Genomic DNA, 22,687 nt, shown 5'->3' on the forward strand with positions numbered 1-22,687 from the left:
TCAGGTCATGATCCCAGCGTCCTGGGATCGAGTCCCGCATCGGGCTCCTTGCTCAGTGGGGAGCCTGCTTCTCCCTCTGCCTCTGCCTGCCACTCTGTCTGCCTGTGCTCATGCTCTCTCTCTCTCTGACAAATAAATAAATAAAATCTTTAAAAAAAAAAAATCTGGAAAATAAAAAAAAGTGTAAAAATACAATGAACCACCCCTACCCTGCTGTATGTACCTATGTACATACAGGTAAGCTTATGTATGATATGCTTAGTATATACATATACACACAAATACATACATTTTTCTCATACATGTCTAGGATTATTTATTCATATGATTTGCATCTTTCTTTTAACATCATTCCATATATACATTTTTCCATGCTATTTTCTTCTCTCTACTTGTCTTTATTTTACATATTTTCACCAATAGAATAACTTTTTTTTTTTAAGATTTAATTTATTTATTTCACAGACAGAGATCACAAGTAGGCAGAGAGGCAGGCAGAGAGGGAGGGAAGCAGGCTCCCTGCTGAGCAGAGAGCCTAATGAGGGGCTCGATTCCAGGACCCTGGAATCATGACCTGAGCCGAAGTCAGAGGCTTTAACCCACTGAACCACCCAGGTGCCCCAGAATAACTATATTTGTAAACAGAAAAATAATTTAACTCACTCAAACCTGAATATCTCTTTCATCTTGCTTGTATTTTTAGCAATGCATCCATTTACCTGTCTCTCTTACATATTCCAATCTATAAAATGTTCTGTTGTAATCCATACTTACTCTCTTCCGTAATACTTTGGTCTGTTTTCTACCTATTTGGGAAGAAAAAAAAGATATTTGTGAAAATGCAAATGTTCAGAACCTAACTCAACATTTTGTATATGTGGCAAATTAAGGCGTATTTTGAGATAAAGAATTAGAATAAAATTCAAAAAATCAGAGTCTGGAGTCCCAATTCTATCAGCAGGTTAATTGTGCCATTCGAACTTGTCACTTCATCTCTCACATCTATTTCTTATCTAAAAAGGGCTGTGTATGTAAAAGAGTTGGATTAAATTTGATCTTTCATTTCTAGGATTTTATGAATCTGATAAAATATTTACATCACTTAATCCAAAAAGTAAAGTAAAACATCAATCTCCTAGTACCACAATTGTGTCAGAACAGATTGAGGCTTTCTCACCCTTCCGCTTCCTTCCTGTTACTCCACATTTCCCATCCCATTCATACCTCAGTTTAATCTTGCCCTTTTCCTCTCCCATCAGCTCTTCCCTCATCAGAGTTTATCCCTCTCCTCCCTGCATTCCATGCATTCCACTGCAGGTGTACTGGCTGTGGCTAAAGAAAGGCCCTGCAGGAAAGAGTCTAAGGAATCTGTACTGTGGTAGACTGAAAGAGAGTATTTAGCTCATTCATTTAAGAAATATTTACTGAATGCCAACAGTGTGATATGCACTGTCCTTCGTAGAAGGGGACATATTGCTGTAATAAGACAAAAACTATCATTACTCTTTCGAAACTTAGAAACAGACAAGAAGTTTCAAGGAAAAAATTGGGAAAACAGATAGTAATAAGTGCTATAATAAAAATAAGAATGGGTAATGTAAAAGGATGGGCTAATGAGGTATTTAAGCTGGGTGGTCAGGAAAGGCCTCTGTGAGAAAGTGACATTTTAGTAGTGTTCTGAATGACATGAATAGACATTTTTCAAGAAGACATGCAGATGGCAAACAGACACACAAAAAGATGCTTGACATCACTAATTTTCAGGGAAATGCAAATCAGAACCACAATAAGATTTATCACCTTATACCTGTCAGAATGGCTAGACTAAAAAACACAAGAAACAACAAGTTTTGGCGAAGATGTGGAGAAAAAGGAGCCCTCATGCACTGTTGGTAGGAATGCAAAGTGGTGCAGCCACTGTGGGAAACAGTATGGAGGGTCCTCAAAAAATTAAAAACAGAGGGGTACCTGGCTGGCCCAGTCAGTAAAGCACAAGACTCTTGATCTTGGTTGGGGTTGTGAGTTCAAGCCCCATGTTGGGTGTAGAATTTACTTTAAAAAAAAATTAAAAATAGAAATACCATAAAATCCAGTAATTCCCTACCAGGTATTTACCCAAAGAAAATGAAAAACACTAATTCGAAAAGATATTTGCAACCCTATGTTTATTGCAGTGTTATATTTATAATAGCCAAATTATAGAGGGAGTCCACATGTCCATTGATTGATGAATGGATAAAGAAGATAAGGATAAAGGATTAAGATAATGAGGATAAAGACGTTTGCGCGCGCATGCGCGCGTGCGCGCACACACACACACACACACACACACACACACACACACACTGGACTACTACTCAGCCATAAAAATGAATGAGACCTTGACATTTGCAACTACCTGGAGATATTAGGCAACGTGAAATAAACTGGATAGAGAAAGACAAATACTGTATGATTTCACTTGTAAGTGGGATCTAAAAAACAAAAGGAACAGACTATTAAAATACAGAGAACAAATTCCTGGTTGCCAGGGAGGAAGAGGGAGGGGATGTGTGAAGCAGATAAAGGGGATTAAGAGGTACAAAATTCTAGTTATAAAATAAGTCACAGAGATAAAAAATACAGTATAGAGAATATAGTCAATAATGCAGCAATAACATTGTACAGTGACAGATGGTGACTACACCTGTGGTGGTAAGCACTGAGTAACCTATAGACTTGTTGAATCAATATGTTGTATACCTGAACTAATATAACAATGTAGATCAATTATACATCAATAATTTAAAAATTAAAAATTAAATTACAACAGATTTTAAAATATTTTAAATTAATAAAAATTTTTAAATGACAATAAGTATATTTACGCCAATATATACCAATAGGGGACTAAGTAAGCTGAATTACAGTAAATGCAGTTTGGAGGAATGATGTAGATCTACAGGGACTAACATGAAGAAATCACCAAAACAAACCACTGAATACAAACGTTAAGTTATGGAATAATTATACAGTATGACACCAATCAGGAAAAACCCATATACACTAATACTTTAATATACATTTATAGACTAGAGCGATATCTGGAAAAATATACAGCAAATTCAAATGGTTTCCTTCCAGGAAGGTTGGGGAGAACTGCACTAATGGGCCCATTGGGAAGGCAAAAGAGAGACTTCAGTATTATGTGTAATAGAATTTTTTAAATAAAGAATGCATTAATGCATTGCTGATATAGCTGATATTACCTTAAAAAAAAAAAAACAGAAATTGAGATTAACTTTTGTGTAATTTAATATTAGAGTCTCAAACACATTAGGATATATTCCCCTCAATGGGGTCCCTCAAATCATAAGATCTTTGCAGGTGGCTGAAGGTAAAAAGCACTTTATCAAGCCTATGGGAATGAAGCAAAAGGAAAGTTCTTAAATACACTCTACTCAATTATGACAATTCTAGACCAGTACAAAGAAGTGGTGTGGCTGGGATCCTGGTGGCCTTAAATGGTGCAGCAGTCCAACAGTGTTACAACCCAGGACAATACTGATTAGGCGAAAGTCCCGCATTAGATGCGTAACACACTTCCACCAATTGCCTAAGTAGTCATCTTCATAACATAACTGATTAGGTCTTACACTGCTGAGTAATTATTTTGTTTTACCCAAAAGAACTTTGAATTAAAGGAAATTAGGTAAACATTGGATGCTTAATACAGTACTGTTATAATAATCAATTAAGTCCAAGATAAACTGATAAACTGACAAATCAATTGCCTCTTTTCTGCTTTACTATAATGGGAATATAAAATAAAACAATTTTTAAAAATTTTTTAAGGCTTTTATTTATTTGACAGAGAGAGACACAGTGAGAGAGGGAACACAAGCAAGAGGAGGGAGAGAGAGAGAAGCAGTAGGGAGCCTGACTTGGGGCTCCACCCAAGGACTTTGGGATCATGACTTGAGCCGAAGGCAGACGCTTAACCAACCAAGCGACCCAGGCATCCTGAAATAAAACAAGTTTAAACTAACTCTTTTTTTTCTCTTTTACCTAGATAGTGAAGGAGATCAGAATATGCTACTTCAGCATAAGGATTATTTTGATCTGAATGAGATTAAGAAACCCCAAACACAGAAGGAACAATGAGGACTCCCTCTTTCAGCTCAAAGCAGGCATAATTTTTCCCTTTGTAAAGGTGTCCCCTCCCATAACAGAGAGAGAAGAACACAATGACTCCAAGGACAATTCTTATCAACTGAGATGGCTGGAGCCTGCATAATACACCTTACCAAACCCCTTACTTACTGAACAGTTCCTAATCACCTTTCCACAACTCACCCTAACCCTTCTGAGGCCCACACACACCCCTTTTGTTCTGTCTGGGCTCTTCAGCACACTTTATTAGTCTTTGTTAAAGTGGTATGTAAGCCACTGGATGAAACTGCCTCTTTGAGGTTTTCATTTATCTGCTGTGGGCCCCTCCTCCCCTGTGTGCATATGAAATAGACCTTTTCTATTGTTAATCTCTCTTTGGTCAGTTCAATTTGCAGGCCCCAGACCCTGAACCTAAGAGGATAAAGAAGTTTTTCCTTCCCCACAATAGCATTTAGATTTTTGCTGATGTGTCAGATATCATTACTTAAGTAGTGATCTGCAATAGATTTTCAAACTCCTAGGACAGCATTACTTTAACATATAATCAAATAAAAAAGGGTTAGTAATATAAACAATGATTATTAATGATTCCAATTAATTTACTTGCAAATACATCCACCTGGGAATTTAAATGTTACGTGGAATAATAAAAATATATTTGTGCTTATATAAACATATATGTGCTTGTTTCTAAGTTTCAAAAAATAAAAATAAAGTTTAAAACAAAACAGACTAAAACTGGCTAAAGTCAATGTGACTAAGCAAGAAGGGATTTTAAATTAGTACTTATGTTGAATTATATGCTTTAGCTTTCTCTAATTTTCTGTGTTTAATAGTTAACATTTTTTCCATGATACCATATCATGGGTAGGAAAAATGGAAAATGAGGGGAATAATACAGATTCCAACTAGAAATAAGAGGTGCTGTAGTTTGGTTGCTACAATGTAGGTCATGCCAGCAGAGAAAGAACTAAGTCAATCATTACTGAATATTACATTAAGTGCACAGTAAACACAGGAATTTAATAAGTAGTAGATACCATTTTATAATACTTTAAATATCAATGGAATTTGTTAACATTTACTGTAGTTTTGTAACTAATGAAATATTTTTCTTTTGTTATTTTTAACATAGTGTTATAAATTATTTTCTTCATACATAAAACAACTTAATCAAATTCACCAATCACACTCTTTCAATTAAAGAAGTCTTATTTCGTATCTTATTTTCTACAAAAACAAGAAGAGCTTGTTTAATATATAAGTTTCTTGCTCTGCAAAGGAAATCTGAGAACAGCAGGGATAAACAATAAAAGGATTATAAATGTTAATTCCTTTCCCTCCTCACACACAATGTTATAGATTCAGCTCTCAGATTCTTATTTTTTTAAACTGTCTCATGGCTATAGTTCAGTTTCCCCCCACCATCAAATTTTTCTAATTTAAATTCAAATTTAAGGAATATATATTTCTAGAGGCAATGCCACTAGAACAATGAAGCACGACATTCAGGAAATTTCCTAAATGCTTAATATTGCTCTTTTCCAACAGTGGTATTGACTTGTTCAGAAGTCACACGAATTATCTCTTTCTTGTTCCCATTAAAAACAGTACTTGGAGCCAGGTACTTTAAAACCTAGTCTGGAAGTCTACATGAGTCTTATAAAAGTTAGGGTATATACACATGAAATTGTAAGAAATAACAGAACCCTGGACAGTCTTTTTTCCAGACAGCAGTCTAGAATATGTACATAAAAGCAAACAAAAGAAAAATATTTTCAAGTATCAAGATTTTGTTTTGCATTGTTTTTCAAAGTGGCTCAGTTTGGAGGCATGGAACGAGGAAAAGGGGGGGAAATGCACATTGGTATTTGCTTCCTACAGCAGTAGATACTGAATTAAACACTAGCAAGTTACTCAGTAGTCACCTCTAGCTTTGGATCTTTTTTAGTTTCCTGTATTAGAGTTAGGGAGGAGGAGAGCGAGAGGGTAGAAAGAAGAGGAGGGGGAGTTTTACAACCGCTCAAAGACAATGGAAGACTGGAACTGGATAACCAGGAAGGAGGTGCTACTCTCCTACACATAGACAATGCAGCTTTCATGGAAGCACAAATTTTTACACCACATTTTCTAAATTACTAGGGTTTTTTCTCACTGCACTTTACACCATAGAAAATATCAACATGGATAACAGTTAAGCTTCAACAAGTCAAAAAAATTTAAACTTAAAAAAACTTCAAAAACAACAGAAAAACCAAAAACAGAGCAGAGCCGGCATCGTGGAAGAGTAAGTACTCATCAAAGAGCTACACAGCCGGAAATGACTTGTAGGGAGGAGGTGACAAAAAAGAGATCAGAAATGTTATGGAATTTAAAAAGATTGTTTAATTTTTTATCCCCCTTAATAGTAAGGTAAACTTCTAGATACCTGCTTTCCTCCTCAATTCTGTAGCCTTCTTGATGATATTTAGACCAAAGTTACAAGTGCTAAGAACGCAACTTGTTTTCCACTATATTTTAGGCTTACCCAAGAAAACCATTAACCTTCAGCATGCCAAATAGGCTAGCTCTCTATTACTGTCAGATTTCACAAATTCAATAAAGAATATGCATTTACAGGGATGCCTGGGTGGCTCAGTCATTACACATCTGCCTTCAGCTCAGGTCATGATCCTGGGGTCCTAGAATCAAGTCCCCTATCAGGTTCTCCCTGCTCAGCGGGAAGCCTGCTTCTCCCTCTCCCTCTGCTTCTCCCCCAACTCATTTTTCTCACTCATTCTGCTCGCTCTCTCTCTCTCTAATAAATAAATAATCTTTAAAAAAAAAAGAATATGTATTTATGGAGTTTTTTTAAAGCTCTGTAATTACTACCTATTGACTTGCTGAAAAACAGTTCAGTTTCTTGATATCAGTTATTTTTTCTTTGTATTCACTATTCTTTGTATTCACTATTTTCCCACTTTAGATTCAAGTAACTTTTAAGTTGTATGAATAAAGATGTAGAAACAACCAATCTGCTTATGTAACTGGTAAAGGGGTCCTCTTTAGAATTGTAGTTATGATCTCCAATTTTATAAATATACTTCTACATTAAGGTAGATTTTGACATCAAAGCATACCTTACTACCCACAACTGCTTACTGAACACTGAATTTTAAATAAGAGCAAATGATGACCCATGGGGGGGGGGCACATTTCAAAAGTAAAATAAGATGAAAACAGACTTTTGAATGATAGGCTGAATTTAAAATAAATAGTTGGTTTTAATAATTCAATGTTATTACTCAGCATTCATAAAAAACACTTTCTAGCTGGAAAGTACATAATAAGTGTTAAGTAACAGATCATCACAACATCTAAGAGATCTCTGAGCAGGATAATCTTTATTTTTATAGAATCAAAACTGAGCTATAGGCTGTCAGCATAAAGCAGCAATCAGCAGTGAAGCTATGATTTCAATTAAGGTACTTTCCTCTCACTTCTCAAATAAACTCTTATACTCCCACCTAGCAAAATATGTCCTCTAAAATAAAGTAAACATAAAACAAATGCTTTAAACCTCCCTTTCACTCAATTAACAAGTCTTTATTTAAGCACCTTACTTAATGTGTCAAACACTGTTCAAGGCGCCTGGGACATACTGATGAACAAAACAGATCAAGATCCTACCCTCATGGAGCTTGTATTCAAGGAAGGGAAGATCACAATAAACATAAAAAATAAGTAAACTATATGTTATAGAAGGTCACAAAATTAAAAGTGTTATAAAAACAAAGTAGCATTAATTAAGAATTGTAAATGCTGGGGGGGTGATAAAATATAATTTTAAATACAGTAGTCAGGATGGGCCTCATTGAGAAGGGAAGACTTGAGAAGACTTGAAGGATATGAAGAAGTAGCCATTTGGATATTAGAGAGAACATTCCAGAAAGAGGAGTTGGTGCAATGGCTTGGAGAAAGGAGCACAGCTAGAATGTATGAAAAACAAGAAGGATGGTATGGTCAAAGCAGGATATGGGGAAAGAAGGAGAGGAGATAAGCACAGAAAACTAAAGTGATGGGGAGATTAGGTAGGGCCTTGGAAGTCCTTGTAAGGACTTGGCTTTTACTCTGGGTAACGGGGAGCCAATGTACAGTTCTGAGTAGAAGAGTGACCAGATCTGACTAAAATTTTAAAAAGAACATTCTGTGAAGACAACAGACTACAAGGGAAATATCAGTTAAGAACTATTTCAGTTACACAGCTGAGAGATTACTGAATGTTGGGGTAGAATAATTTACTATGACAAATCGATTTAAATATATACTAACTGGACATAACAGGAGTTTATGTCTTGCTTGTATAACATCCCCGGATAAGTATTCAGATCAGGAATACAACTGTCCTACATCTAGACCACTTCCATCTTTTAGCGCTGCCCCGTTTTTTCAAGGTCCCCTGTTTTTATCTGAATCCAAGCAGGAAGGAACATAATATGGAGGAACTTAGATGGGAAGTTTTAATGGGTCCAGCATTCAAGTTCACTTCTATTCCACAAGAGAAAACCATCATATGGACATAACTATATAAATGAAGATGGGGAAATTATACTAACCAGGTTTCTCAAAAAAGGAAGAATGGATTTGGGTGGGTATCTAGCAGTTCCCACAGTTCATACCCAAACGGTAGCCATGGAAATAGTAAGAAGTGGTAGGATTGTTAACATATTGTGCACATATTCTGAAAATAGACCCTGTATGATTTCCTGATGAATTAATCATGGGATGGTGAGAGAAAAAAAAGAAAGAAAAAAAGACCCAAGTATGATGCATGGTTTTTGATCTAGCAACTGGAAGGAACTGCCATTAACTGACATGTGGAAACCTTTTTTTGGTAAGAGCAGGTTTTGGGAGGAAGATAAATGTCAGTTTCTTTGAATGTGTTATATTTGAGATGGCATCAAGGGAGGACATAGAGTAGGCAATTGATTACATGGTCTGGAATCTGGGCAAAGAGGACTGGACTGGAAATACAAGTTGTATTAAAACCTGAAACTGGCAACATTGTCAGGGAATAAATATAAGCAGAGAAGACATGAAGATCAATGACTGAGCCCTGGTGCATCTGAACATCGAGGTCAGAGTGAAGAGGAACCAGCAAAGGGGGCTGTGAAGACAGGAGAAAGACCAAAAGACTACAATGTCCTAGAAATGAAGTGAGGAAAGTGTATCACGGTGCGAGTCATCCTCTGTGCCCCGTGCTGCTGAGAGGCTAAGCAGAAAAACCGACCATGAGATCAAGCAAAGTGGAAGTCACTGGTGACCTTGCCTACGCAGTTCTCATGGAGTGGTAGTGGATAACAGCCTGGCTGAAGCAGGTTTAAGAGAAAATAGGAGGAGCAGGGCTAGAAAGAGCAAGCACTGACAGTACTTTCAAGTGTTTTCTACAAAGGGGAATAAAGAAATTGGGCAAGGCCAGATAAAGTAGGGTCAAGACAATTTTTTAAGATGGGAGAAATAATAGGATGTCTGTGGCCTGATGTAAAAAGAGAAAACTGTTGATGAAGAAGGAGCCTGAGGAACTGCTAGGATTAGGTCCTTAAGTAGACAAGAGGAAAACAGGAGTAGTGGAGAGCTGGCCACAATCTATGGTAACAGGCAAGAATGCAGAATACGGGGCCCGAATGTTAAAGGCTGAGGCGATGCAGCACTGAAAGTTTGTGGGAAGTTCTCTTCTAATCGCTTCAATCAGGATTAAAGTAGGATATAAATTATGAGCTGAGAAGGAGGTGAGGAGTAAGGTAGTAAAAGTTTGAGGGAAAGCACAGTATGCCCACGGGGGAACAGTAAGTACCAACTCGAGGTTCATAAATTTAACGTGAACCCTGTTCAGCACTTCTTTTTCTCCAGCCATACTCGGTTTCTTGGGAGTACGTGCGAAGTATGCAAGAGCAGATTTAAACAGGGCTGTGGTTTTGCCAAGCCAGTATGACATTAGAGAAGATCATGAGAGGGAAGCGACTGGTTCATCCACAGCTACTAGACTTCCCTCTCTCAGTCATCCCATGACTATCTAACTCACTCGAGTTCTGTGAATTCTTCCGCTTTGCGTCTTCCCATTTCCTGCCCCCATTGGTTATTCTCAGGAACAATTTATATGCCTTTACCACTCCTCACTAGGATTACCGCAATTCCTCCTAAACCAGTCTTCTTGTCTCTAAAATCTCCATCTCCCATCTCCCTTTCCAGTCCATCTTCCACGCTGCAGACAGAATGTGCTTTCTATGCCTAAATCTGATCCCATTAACACTCCCCCGCCCCCCGCCATAGCTATTGGGATAAAGTCCACATGTCCACACTTAAGGCAGAGAAGTTTTTATTAGTGATGCCTGCTTAGCTCTGGGACTGCATCTGCCATGTGCCCACAAGTGCTCCCACAGGTACTCTGCGCTTGCCCACGGGAACTGCCACGTGTAACGAGGGAACTGCTGCCACATCTGCTATAATGCCGGATTCGCCGCTCCCTCCGCCACCTAGAAAGGAAGATCCTCGAACAGAAGGGACTTGCTTTATTTGCCTTGAATCCTGAGGACTTGGCAGGGAGAAGACCCTCAGAGAATACTGACTCAACAAATACACGCAGGCCACAGAAAGGACTGGAGCCTAAGGGCTACGGACACTAATACACGTTTTGGTAAACCATATAATAAGAGCGTTATTTTGCCAAATAAGTTGCACAACAATATTCATTCATTCATTCATTCATTCAATAAACTTTTTTTTTTAATTTTATTTATTTATTTGAAAGACAGAGATCACAAGTAGGCAGAGGCAGGCGGGGGGGTGGTGGTGTGGTGGTGATGCAGGGGAAGCAGGCTCCCTGCTGAGCAGAAAACCCCATGTGGGGCTCGATCCTTGGGCGCTGGAATCATGACCTGAGCTAAAGGCAGAGGCATTTAAGAGCCTTTATTATATACAAATCATCATAGCCAGGTGCTGAATAGAATCTAGTGGGGTGAGACAGTAAGTAAGGAAATGATTACAGGGGGGCGCCTGGGTGGCTCAGTGGGTTAAGCCTCTGCCTTCGGCTCAGGTCATGATCTTAGGGTCCTGGGATTGAACCCCACATTGGGCTCTCTGCTTAGCGGGGAGCCTGCTTCCCTTTCTCTCTCTACCTACCTCTCTGCCTACTTGTGATCTCTGTCAAATAAATAAATAAAATAAAATCTTAAAAAAAAAAAAAGAAATGATTATAGTCAATTTCCTACTTCTATGACCAGACTTGAAGAGAGACTTTAAATTTAAAAACATGTGCTAGCAAAATATATATCAAATATACATCTAACTGGTGTTGTGACTAGAATTAGAATACAGCATGAAAGGTGTAACTTTCTCTGTATTTCTCATTGCATTAACAGCACTGAACTTGAGTTTGGTGCGTTCTGTCCAGCCTCAGTCTGCTTTCCCCATTTACCCTAGAAAAACACAACTGTGGTTGTTATAACAATAAGAAGCTTCCTCAAAAATGTTATCCAGCTCCCTGCAACATTAGCTCCAAAAACAATTCACAGAGAGGAGAGATTTGGTTTTACGCATTTAAAAATCATAACTAGGGGCGCCTGGGTGGCTCAGTGGGTTAAGCCGCTGCCTTCGGCTCAGGTCATGATCTCAGAGTCCTGGGATCGAGTCCCGCAATCGGGCTCTCTGCTCAGCAGGGAGCCTGCTTCTCTCTCTCTCTCTCTCTCTCTCTCTTTCTCTCTGCCTGCCTCTCCAACTACTTGTGATCTCTCTCTGTCAAATAAATAAATAAATTCTTTTAAAAAAAAAATCATAACTACATTCCCACTATTTGGCTGCCAGAAAAAAAAAAAGTGTATCCATTTTAAGGCTCTATGTTTAAGGGTGCCCAAATATGAAACTAGTTTGATTTATACCATATTAGTATGAATCAACTAAAGGTATGGAAGCTCTTTGATATCTCTGCTTAAATACATATATTGTATATCTATGTAATTTAAACCTGTGTCTGCCTCCCTATGTACACACATATGCACATGCACACACACACACACACACACACACACATATATACATTTATTTGAATTCAACCAGGTAGTTGACATAAAGTAACAAAATCACTTTTTACTTAATTGAAAATCACATAAGTATACATTTTATAATTATTATAAATTACATTTCATTGAATTATATATTTATGCATTCCCTTATTGACGCAGAGTTGTATATACAAATATATGTACCATTACTTTATAGGTGATAAGGGATTTCCAAGGTAATTCTGATTATGTAAGACTTCTACTTCATGTGCTAAATTCAGAATAACTCCACCATAAGATAAAACTGCACTGTGACAATATTACTAAGAATCATTTTCAAGCTTTTACGCATTTGCTTAGTCTCTAAGGCATGAGTAAAGTACTTAGTTGTGGACCTGGACATCTTTCCCTTTAAAAAGATTTATTTTCATAGGGGCGCCTGGGTGGCTCAGTGGGTTAAAGCCGCTGCCTTCGGCTCGGGTCATGATCCCAGGGACCTGGGATTGAGCCCCGCATTGGGCTCTCTGCTCAGCAGGGCGCCTGCTTCCCTTCCTCTCTCTCTCTGCCTGCTCTCTGCCTACTTGTGATCTCTGTCTGTCAAATAAATAAAATCTTAAAAAAAAAAAAAAAAAGATTTATTTTCATATTTAAATTTCAAAATTTTCTCCTAAAAATAGCCTTTAATTTAAAAAAAAAAATGTTCTGGGGGAGACTGGATGGCTGAGCTGTTAAGCAGCTGCCTTCAGGTCAGGTCATGAGCCCAGGGTTCTAGGATGGAGCACCCCCCCCACCCCTGCCCACATTGGGCTCCCTGCTCAGTGGGAAGCCTGCTTCTCCCTCTCCCACTCCTCATACATGTGTTCCCTCTCTCTCTGTGTCTCTCTCTGTCAAATAAATAAAATCTTTTTAAAATATGTTCTGTGTTTTTTTAACATTCACAATGGCAATTGGTAAGATCTCCTGAAATAAAAAAAAATTGTATTAGTTACTGTTGCATTTTCTGTCAAATTACGTTACTTCTTACTATTAGATATATTGTTTTAGAGTTTTGTCTTCAATAATTTATGATTTAACAATTGAATAATTCAGGTTTTAAAATAAGGTGTTACACATCTTGCTCTCATGAATGCTAACAGAAATTCAGCTGAGAAAGAGCAGGACATGGAGTTCATCACTGGAGCTAAGGGCTTAGATCACGAGAGAAGGTCATCAGACATGGCTGGTAAATAAATATATATTCCCTCTGGGTGTGCATAATTCCCCAGCCTCTGCATTTCTAATCTGTGATACACTGCTATGGGGTTAGAAGAAAAAGGTGTGGAAATGTGCACGTCCCCATGAACAGGGTAGGCTCTCCCTTTCTTACAATTGTAGTAGAGAAATGTCCTTCAAGACAATGTCATTGGACCGTTTTTATAATTACAATGAGCACCCACAGAACTTACTAACCTTTGTTGAAAAGACCCATCAGTTTATCTACTGCATTAACTTTTCTTTTTCTCTCCATGTTTCAGTGGTAATTAAATCCTGTTGCCCTTTCCTCCTTAAACACAGTGGCCACTTAGCGCTTAATGTCCCAAATCCCGTTCCTCAGTTAAATATTTGAGGTTGACAGCAACTGGTACTCAGTACGGTTTTATTTTCAGTGCTCATCACTCCCCAGAACCTTTAATTCTCCCCAGCCAGCTATTTACCATTTAATCAACACTAAGACTAAAACTTTCTTTATTCAATAAGTTTATTCTGTTTAATGCTTTACTTTCATTTTAAAATTTAAATTTACTTTCACTTAAAATTACTTTCACTTTAAATAGATATCTAAGTTATTTGATTGTTTTACAGGAATTCCATGAGACTGAATATTGCTCAAAATAAGCAGATTAGCAGCATTAGTGACATAAACACTCTCAATATCTATATTTATAAACTTAATCAGTAGACCAATATTGAATAGGGATGTCATTTCTTCAAAATGAGACCATTTTCCGCTCTTCATTAATCGCCCTTCAGTTATGACCAGATAAAAACAGAAAGACATTATTGAGTATTACAGAGATTGGTCAAATACAGAAACAAGTTGTTATCACTACTAATTTGCTAATTAAATATACATCCTTCTGCATGCATAATTAATCTTTACTAAGCTGTCAGAGTTGAGTAGCTAATAAATTATTAGTTTTGAACAACACGAGAGGGTGGTTACAATGGGATAGGAGTCCACAATAAACCTTTCTATCCATAGAGCGGCATTCCGTGCCCACCAACTTGCCCTTAGAACAGGATTACTAATTTCTTATGAAAGAAAACTAAGCAGAGTGAAAACAATTTAAATGAGAAAATCTCAGTTGTATACCCTTTGTTTCCCGGTGCTTCTATGCCTTCCTTTAACCAACAGTATTGCATATGACACTCTTGTTTTTAGTGGATGGCACTATTCAGTCAACCACATCACAAAACCAAGAAAATTATTTTCAGAGACTCTAAGAGCCAGCCAATCTCTAGGATCCCATGTTTGAATCACAGTGATTCACCAGAAGCCTACAGACTTGGGCCCCAACAGTTTAGCCCTTTTAAGAACTTGCTTCAGTGGGGCGCCTGGGTGGCTCAGTGGTTAGAGCCTCTACCTTCGGCTCAGGTCATGGTCTCAGGGTCCTGGGATCGAGTCCCACATCGGGCTCTCTGCTCAGCAGGGAGCCTGCCTCCTCCTCCTGTCTCTCTCTCTGCCTGCCTCTCTGCCTACTTGTGATCTGCCTGTCAAATAAATTAAAAAAAAAAAAAGAACTAGCTTCAGTGATGTGTTCCTCCTTAATGTTATGCCAGCTGCTGTGAGAAAGGACCCTAAGTCTACTTTCGCATGGGCTGTGAAACTACAGTTGGTCAATGTAACATCAATAAACGCACTTCATATAAGAAGCCACATGATTTTTTGAAAAGAATTTAGCTCAGGTAAAAATAGGATCTTATTAGCCTTTCGGGTCCTCAAGAGTTATGTACTTTATTCCTGTGGTTCCCTTTTCACACAACGTTACTGATCCTCAATCAGCACTGCAATCAAATGATGTCATTGTTGTTTCTTTTTTACCTGCCTTAACTTTCCTTTTTTTACTCCTTTTATTACGTCTTCATTTGTGTGGCCTCAAATTCTTTTGAGAAAGGCAAGTATAGATATTTCTCAATAAAGATAACTGTGTTACTAGTACTTCTAGACTTTTCACAGAACTATAGTCCAAATCTCACTTTCTGTTAAAAGTTTAAAAAGTTGTATCTGAAAAAAAAGTTGTGTCTGGTCAGAGTATGAAACAAAATGAAACATTTTTTTAAACAGCATTTTAAAAAAATTCTCACTACATATAAAATTATCTCATCATCCTTGATCCTGGCACAGTAGCAATAAAATGCAACCATTACACACTATATACTCATTCCATACATACATGCGTGCAGATTGGACATCTACAAATACTTAAACTGCAATAGGACATTTAAAAGACAATCTCATGAAATCCCTGACTAGTTTGATAAATTTATACTTTTTATGACTCCGTACTCTGAGAGCTAGTCAGTGTTTTTTAGCCAGTTTTCCCAATAACAACATCCATTTCAACATATTTTGAACAATAGAGAAGCAATTCCTTTAAATAGTATATCATCCAAGAAAGTTATTATGATTCCATATTACCTAATATATAGTTCTTATTCAAATTTATCTAATTATACCCAAAATATGTAGCTTGAAAGAGAGACAAAGAGAGAGAGAGATCTCAATCTCTAGGACCCTATCAAGGTACCTGTGCTGCATTTGGGGAGCATTTAGTCTCCTTCATTTGAGAACGGTCCTACCACTGTTATTTCTTTTATGAAAATGAAATTTGCAGGACAGATGTCTTATAGAATGTACATATTTTGGATGTGTCTGATTCATACTTCATAAAAAGACAGAAGTTAAGCATTTTGGCAGAAATACCACATAGATGGTGCTGTGCGTGCCTCATTACATCATTTCCGGAGACACATCAGTTTGACACATTACAGGTAAGGCTAAATTTGATCACATGGATAAAGGTGTGACTGCCAGATCTCTCCACTATGAAAATATATCTTTCTCTTTCCAATTCATAAAAAAAATTGGTAGGGCGACACTTTGAGACCATGTAAATATCCTCCTCATCTACAATCTTTCACTCAGTGGTTTTAATGTCCAATGATGATCCTTGCCTGACTCAATTACCAGCACAAAGCATTATCACTCTACATGTTTAGCCACCTTTCTGCTGTAAAGGACAACTTTAATTCTGCCCCTCTCCCCCATTTTTTCTTTGCACTGAGGTAGAGTTTTTTGGTTAAGTATCATTATGGACTAACATTATCTTTTCATTCAATGTGTTATAATTCATTACTATCATTTTTCTTTTTTATATCAAATTATCCCAAATCTAGCCTGTGAGAACCCTTCATTCAAGTGGGCTGCTAGATCTTCTGACATGTCCCCATCCGTTTCTGAGCTCTTGTTTCTTTCTGATTTAAAATGTTCTAGGATCTCACTGCCTGCTCCATGTTCCAGAATCAAGAATTTCTCTAAGGAGAATTGGCTCCTTTCAGTAGGAAATAGTATTTGGAAATCAAACTTTGAGCACTGAGTATTTTCATTCTTACTAGGGCATCACTGCTTCTAAAGCCTTTCCATGGACTAAGACAGAAAATGAATTTTTATAAATCTGTGAAGTCATATTTATACCTCCAATTCAAATTCAAAACCACGCTGCACTTCTCAATTTCCTTCTACTCCATATTTATATCCCCTCAAAACACTGGTTCCCCAAAATCCAATATAGTTATTCATTTATTCTGTCCTATATTACACACAAAATAATTTCAGAATTACTACACAAGTACCACTAATAACAACAAATGGCTAAGTATAAAGATCTCTTTGTAGATTATGATTCTTAGACTACTTCCCCTCCAAGTCTGTACAGTCAAAATATTTCTAAGCTACTTAAATTAACCTTGGGGTATGTTATGAATTTGTTAGGGTCATTTATTTCTATTTGTATTCAAGTTTAGGGTTTGCTTTTTTATCATTTTTTACTTAATTTTGTTCTTTGAATATGTGAAATAGTTGCATAATTCAAAAGTCACAACTAAATAAAGACATATCCTTCCAGCCTTATCCTCCCTAAACTGCCCCCCAAAGCATTCCTTACAGATAATTATTTCATGGGTTTCTGGCTTAATTCTTCCTATGTTTCTCTTTTGCAAAAGTAAGCCTTATTTTTTTCCCTTCTTTATTACCAAAAATGGACCATAATTAGCATAGAGGCATACCTCATTTTACTGTGCTTCACTTACTGCGCTTCACGGATATTGTGTTGTTGTTGTTTTGTTTTGTTTTGTTTTGTTTTTACAAGTTGTAGGTTTCTGACAACCCTGCATCAAACAAGGCTATTTGTGCTATTTTTTCCAACAGCATTTGTTCACTTTGTGTCTCTGTGTTACAACTTGGTAATTCTCACAATATTCAAACTTTTCACTATGATGATCTGTGATCAGTGATCTTCAATGTCACAACTGTAACTGTTTTGGGGCACCACAAACTGCACCCCTATAAGACAGCAAACTTAATAGTAACATATTCTGTATTCAGACTTCTCCACCCACGGGACATTCCTCCATCTCCCTCCTATTCCCCCCAGATCTATTCCCTGAGATACAACAATATTGAAATTAGGTCAACTAATAACCCTACAGTGGCCTCTAAGTGTTCAAGGGAAAGAGTCACATATCTCTTTTGTTAAATCAAAACTTAGAAATGATTAAGCTTAGTGAGGAAGGCATGTCAAAAGTAAAGACAGGCCAAAAGCTAGGCCTCTTGTACCAGTTAGCCAAGCTGTGAAAGCAAAGGAAAAATTCTTGAAAGAAATAAAAAGGACAATAGGGGTGGGGGGGGACTGAATTGGAAGAAATCAGAGAGGGAGACAAACCATATGAGACTCTTGACTCCAAGAAACAAACTGAGGGTTGTAGAAAGGTAGATGGGTTGGGGGATGGGGTAACTGGGTGATGGGCATTAAAGTGGGCACATGCTAGGATGGGAGCTGGGTGAGACACTCAACTAATGAATGCCTGAACATTATATCAAAAACTAACGATGTACTATACCTTGGCTACCTGAATTTAAATAAAAAAATGATTATAATAGTAAAGTTTGTGCCATGTATATTTTGCCACAATAAAAAGAATTAGAATCATGTTAAAAAAAAGCACTACTCCAGTGAACACATGAATGATAAGAAAGCAAAACAACCTTATTGCTGATAATGGAGAAAGTTTTAGTGATCTGGATAGAAGATCAAACCAGCTACAACATTCCCTTAAGCCAAAGCCTAATCCAGAGCAAGGCCCTAGCTCTCAAGTCTCTGAAGGCTAAGATTGGTGAGGAGGCTGCAGAAGACAAGCTGGGAGCAAGCAGAGGCTGGTTCATGAGGTTTAAAGAAAGAAGCCGTCTCCACAGCATCAAGGTGCGAGGGGAAGCGGCAGGTGCCGATGTAGAAGCTGCAGCCAGTTCTCCAGAAGGATCTAGCCAGGATTATTAATGAAGGTGGCTACACTAAGTAAAAGATTTTCAACGTAGATCAAACAGACTTATATTAAAAGAAGATGCCATCTAGGACTTTCAGAGCTAGAGAGAAGTCAATGCCTGGTTTCAAAGCTTCAAAAAACAAGCTGATTCTTGTTAAGAGCGAATGCAGCTGGTAACTTTAAGTTAAAGCCAATGCTCATTGGCCACTCCAAAAATCCTAGGGCACTTAAGAATTATGCTCAATTGGGGCACCTGGGTGGCTCAGTGGGTTAAAGCCTCTGCCTTCGGCTCAGGTCATGATCCCAGGATCCTGGGATCGAGCCCCACATTGGGCTCTCTGCTTGGCAGGGAGCCTGCTTCCCTCTCTCTCTCTCTGCCTGCCTCTCTGCCTACTTGTAATCTCTCTGTCAAATAAATAAAATATTTTAAAAAAAGAATTATGCTCAATCTATCCTGCCTGTGCTCTATAAATGGAACCATAAAGTCTGGATGACAGGACATTGGTTTACAACTTGAATTACTGAATATTTTAAGTGCACTGTTGAGACCTACTGCCCAGAAAAAAGATTCCTTTCAAAATATGACTGCTCAGTGACAATGCACTCGGTCACCCAAGAGCCCTGATGGAGACGTGCCGTGAGACTGATGATGTTCTCATGCCGGCTAACACAGCATCTCTTCTGCAGCCCATGGATCAAGGAGCAATTCTGACTTTCAAGTCTTATTATTTAAGAAATACATTTCATAGGTTATAGCTGCCATGGATAGGGATTCCTCTGATGGACAACTGAAAACCTTCGGGAAAGGCTTCACCATTCTAGATGTCACTAAAAATAGTCATGATTCATAAGAGGTCAAAATAACAACATTAAATACAGGAGTTTGGAAGAAGTGGATTCCAACCCTCACGGATGATTCTGAGGGGGTTCAAGCCTCCAGTGGAGGAAGCACTCCCGCTGTGGTGGAAACTGCAAGAGAACGCGAAGTGGACCCCGAAGATATGACGGCACTGAAGCCATCTCATGCTGCCGCCTGAGCAGATAAGGAGTTGACTCTTACGAATGAACAAAGTAAAGTGGTTTCTTGAAACGGAATCTATTCCTTATAAAGAGGCTGTGAAGACTGTGGAAATGACGACAAAGGATTCAGAGTGTTCCATAAACCTAGCTGACAGAGGCAGCAGGGTTTGAGAGGACTGACCCCCAATTTCGAAAGAAGTTCTGCTGTGGGTAAAATGCTATTGAACAGCATCGCATGCTGTCAAGAAACTGTTCATGAAAGGAAGAGTCCGCCGATGTGGCAAATTTCACGCTGTCTTACGTTAAGACATTGCTACAGCCACCTGCACCTTCAGCAACCAGCTCCCAGATCAGGCACAGCCATCAGCACTGAGGCATGGACATCCACCAGCAAAGAGATTCACCCCTCACTGAAAGCTCCCATGACAGCATTTACAGCAATGAAGTATTTTAAATTAAGGCACGTACGTTGTGTTTTCGGACATAATGCTATCGCATGCTTAATAGACTACAGTGTAGTGTGAACATAATTTTATACACACTAGAAAACAAAGAAACTCCTTTGACTCTCTTTATTGCAGTGGGTCTGACCGAAATGATCATATCTCCAATGTCTATATATATCTCTCTATATATTTTCTTTTTTTTTCTATATATATTTTCTATCTGGATATCATTCCAGATCAACTCATAGAAATCTTCCTTATTCTTCCTAATATCCCAGTTTATTTGATCAGTTTCCTATGGACAGAGTTTAGGTGTTTTCTAATATTGTGCTGTTACAAGCAATCCTATAATAAACAACTTTGGGCATATGTAATTCCCTATTTGTACAGGAAATTCATTAGGGTAAACCACCAGAACTTGGACTGGGAGGTAAATGCAGGCCCAGTCTTGTGAGCTGTCATAAAACCCTCCTAATATCCTAGCCCTTCACATTCGTATTAGCCATATATGAGCGTGTTTGTTTCTTCACAGACATACTAGCTAAGCATATTCAAATCTTTTGAACTTTTGCCAATTTGAAAAGGTGACAGTGGTCGCTCCGTGTATTTTAATTTGCATTTCTCTTATTGTTCATGAAGCTGAATATCATTTCACATATTTTAATAAGTCATATCTTTTTTGGTGAACTGTGTCTCCTGCGCATTTTTAGAACCACAATTTAAATCTTTTCTTAATGGAAAAGTTACTTCAATAATGCCTTAAAAAAAAAATAATGCCTTCAAACTTGGTTCCAAAAAGAATAAAAAATGAAAACTGGAAGAATATATGACTTGACTGAGAAGAACACTAAATATCATTTGAAACTATAATGTCCCATTCCACACTGTGTTCTAAATAGTCCATTAAAAAGTGGCAGTTCAGGGGCGCCTGGGTGGCTCAGTGGGTTAAGCCGCTGCCTTCAGCTCAGGTCATGATCCCAGGTCCTGGGTTCAAGCCCCACATCAGGCTTTCTGCTCAGCAGGGAGCCTGCTTCCTCCTCTCTCTCTGCCTGCCTCTCTGCCTACTTGTGATTTCTCTCTGTCAAATAAATAAATAAAATCTTTAAAAAAAAAAAAGTGGCAGTTCAATGTTACAAAAAATGCATTCAAGTACAATTTCTTCGAGCTAAAAAAAAAAATTGGCTAACCCCACAAATAACCCTGCCACTCAGGAAGGTCAAAGTTCAGGAAACAGGCAACGGAGAGACATTTTGTTGTAACAGTTTCGTCACACCCACCTCGTTAGTACAGGTAATTCTTCGAGGATGAGGGGCTTCCTGTTGCAACTGATACACTGTAAAGACAGAAAGTAAATCATTCCATATGAGCTCATAGAAATCGTCCTTATTCTTTTAAGTGTTTGACTTTATTCAATTAGTCTCCTATGGACAAACATTCAGGTTTTTTCTAATATTCTGCTACACAAATAATCCTAAATGTCCCTTTTGTAGAAAGTTTGACTATATTAGGAATCACAAATTGGCTGCTTTTTTACATTCCCAAGAAAACTGTGGTACAGTCCTATTTGCTATTAAATTAAAATTTGTTAAGAGCAATGCAAAGAAAACAAAACAATCTAAACTTAATGAAAGCCCAAAAGCAAGAATAGAAAAATCAAAATCCATATAAGTGTCTTTTTACCTCTTAACAAATCAGTACTGGGTATTTGGCTGTGTTCTCCATAATCTGGTCTTTTATTTTCTCCAATTCTTGGTGGATGTATTGCATAAATCATGTCTCTCATATAAGCCAATAATGGTTATATATTCTTAAAGCACATTATTACATGTCAAACTTGAAGCTAAAATTAGGATTTATGTTAGAAGTAACAGATGTGCTGCTTTTCTCCCCTATTTATACTGCAAACGTCTATCTTCAAAGATAATCTCCCCTAAAAACAAAATTTCTGAGCCAAAGTTACCACCGTTTCTTCTACTAGAGCAAGTGCAGCACAAGATAGAATTCAGGTACTGAAGGAACTTTGCTAACTACTGAGGAGGGTAATTTTTAGAGTGATACCAATACTATGATATTCTACCCTCGCTTCAGGCTTTCTGATTTGTAATGAAGAAATAAAGAACAAAAATTGGTGGTCATCAGAGAGAGTATGCTTATGTTTATCTAAGTTTATCTCTTGGAGGTATTTTTTTCTTCTATTTCTACATACATAATCACATATAATTGAATGTAAGTTAATAATGTATTTAAATAGTTAGACATTTTGTCACCATAACATCAAACTAACCAGCCTTCTGCAATTGTCAGATAATGAATGACTTAAATTTCAATTGGACAGGGGCCTCTGGGTGGCTCAGTCGTTAAGCATCTGCCTTTAGCTCAGGCTGTAGTCCCGGGGTCTTGGGATCCTGCCCTCATCTGGCTTCCTGCTCAGTGGGAAGCCTGCTTCTCCCTCTC

At 37.8% G+C, this 22,687-nt stretch overlaps 1 protein-coding gene across 1 annotated transcript in view; it reads right to left on the reverse strand.

Moving 5' to 3' along the window:
- LOC111142360 (chimerin 1) overlaps positions 1–22,001 on the reverse strand; it is a 154,879-nt gene extending 132,878 nt beyond the window's left edge. The window contains exons 1-3 of the mRNA XM_022495390.1: positions 21,914–22,001; positions 21,511–21,566; positions 775–806 (exon numbers count right to left, since the gene is read on the reverse strand). The gene's annotated coding sequence lies outside the window, so the exon portion shown is untranslated. The remainder of the gene's footprint in view (positions 1–774; positions 807–21,510; positions 21,567–21,913) is intronic.
- Between the last annotated feature and the right edge of the window lie 686 nt (positions 22,002–22,687).

This window comes from Enhydra lutris, unplaced genomic scaffold (genome assembly GCF_002288905.1).
Source record: "Enhydra lutris kenyoni isolate GAN:26980312 unplaced genomic scaffold, ASM228890v2 scaffoldscaffold1, whole genome shotgun sequence".
In the NCBI taxonomy this organism is placed as follows: Eukaryota; Metazoa; Chordata; class Mammalia; order Carnivora; family Mustelidae; genus Enhydra; species Enhydra lutris.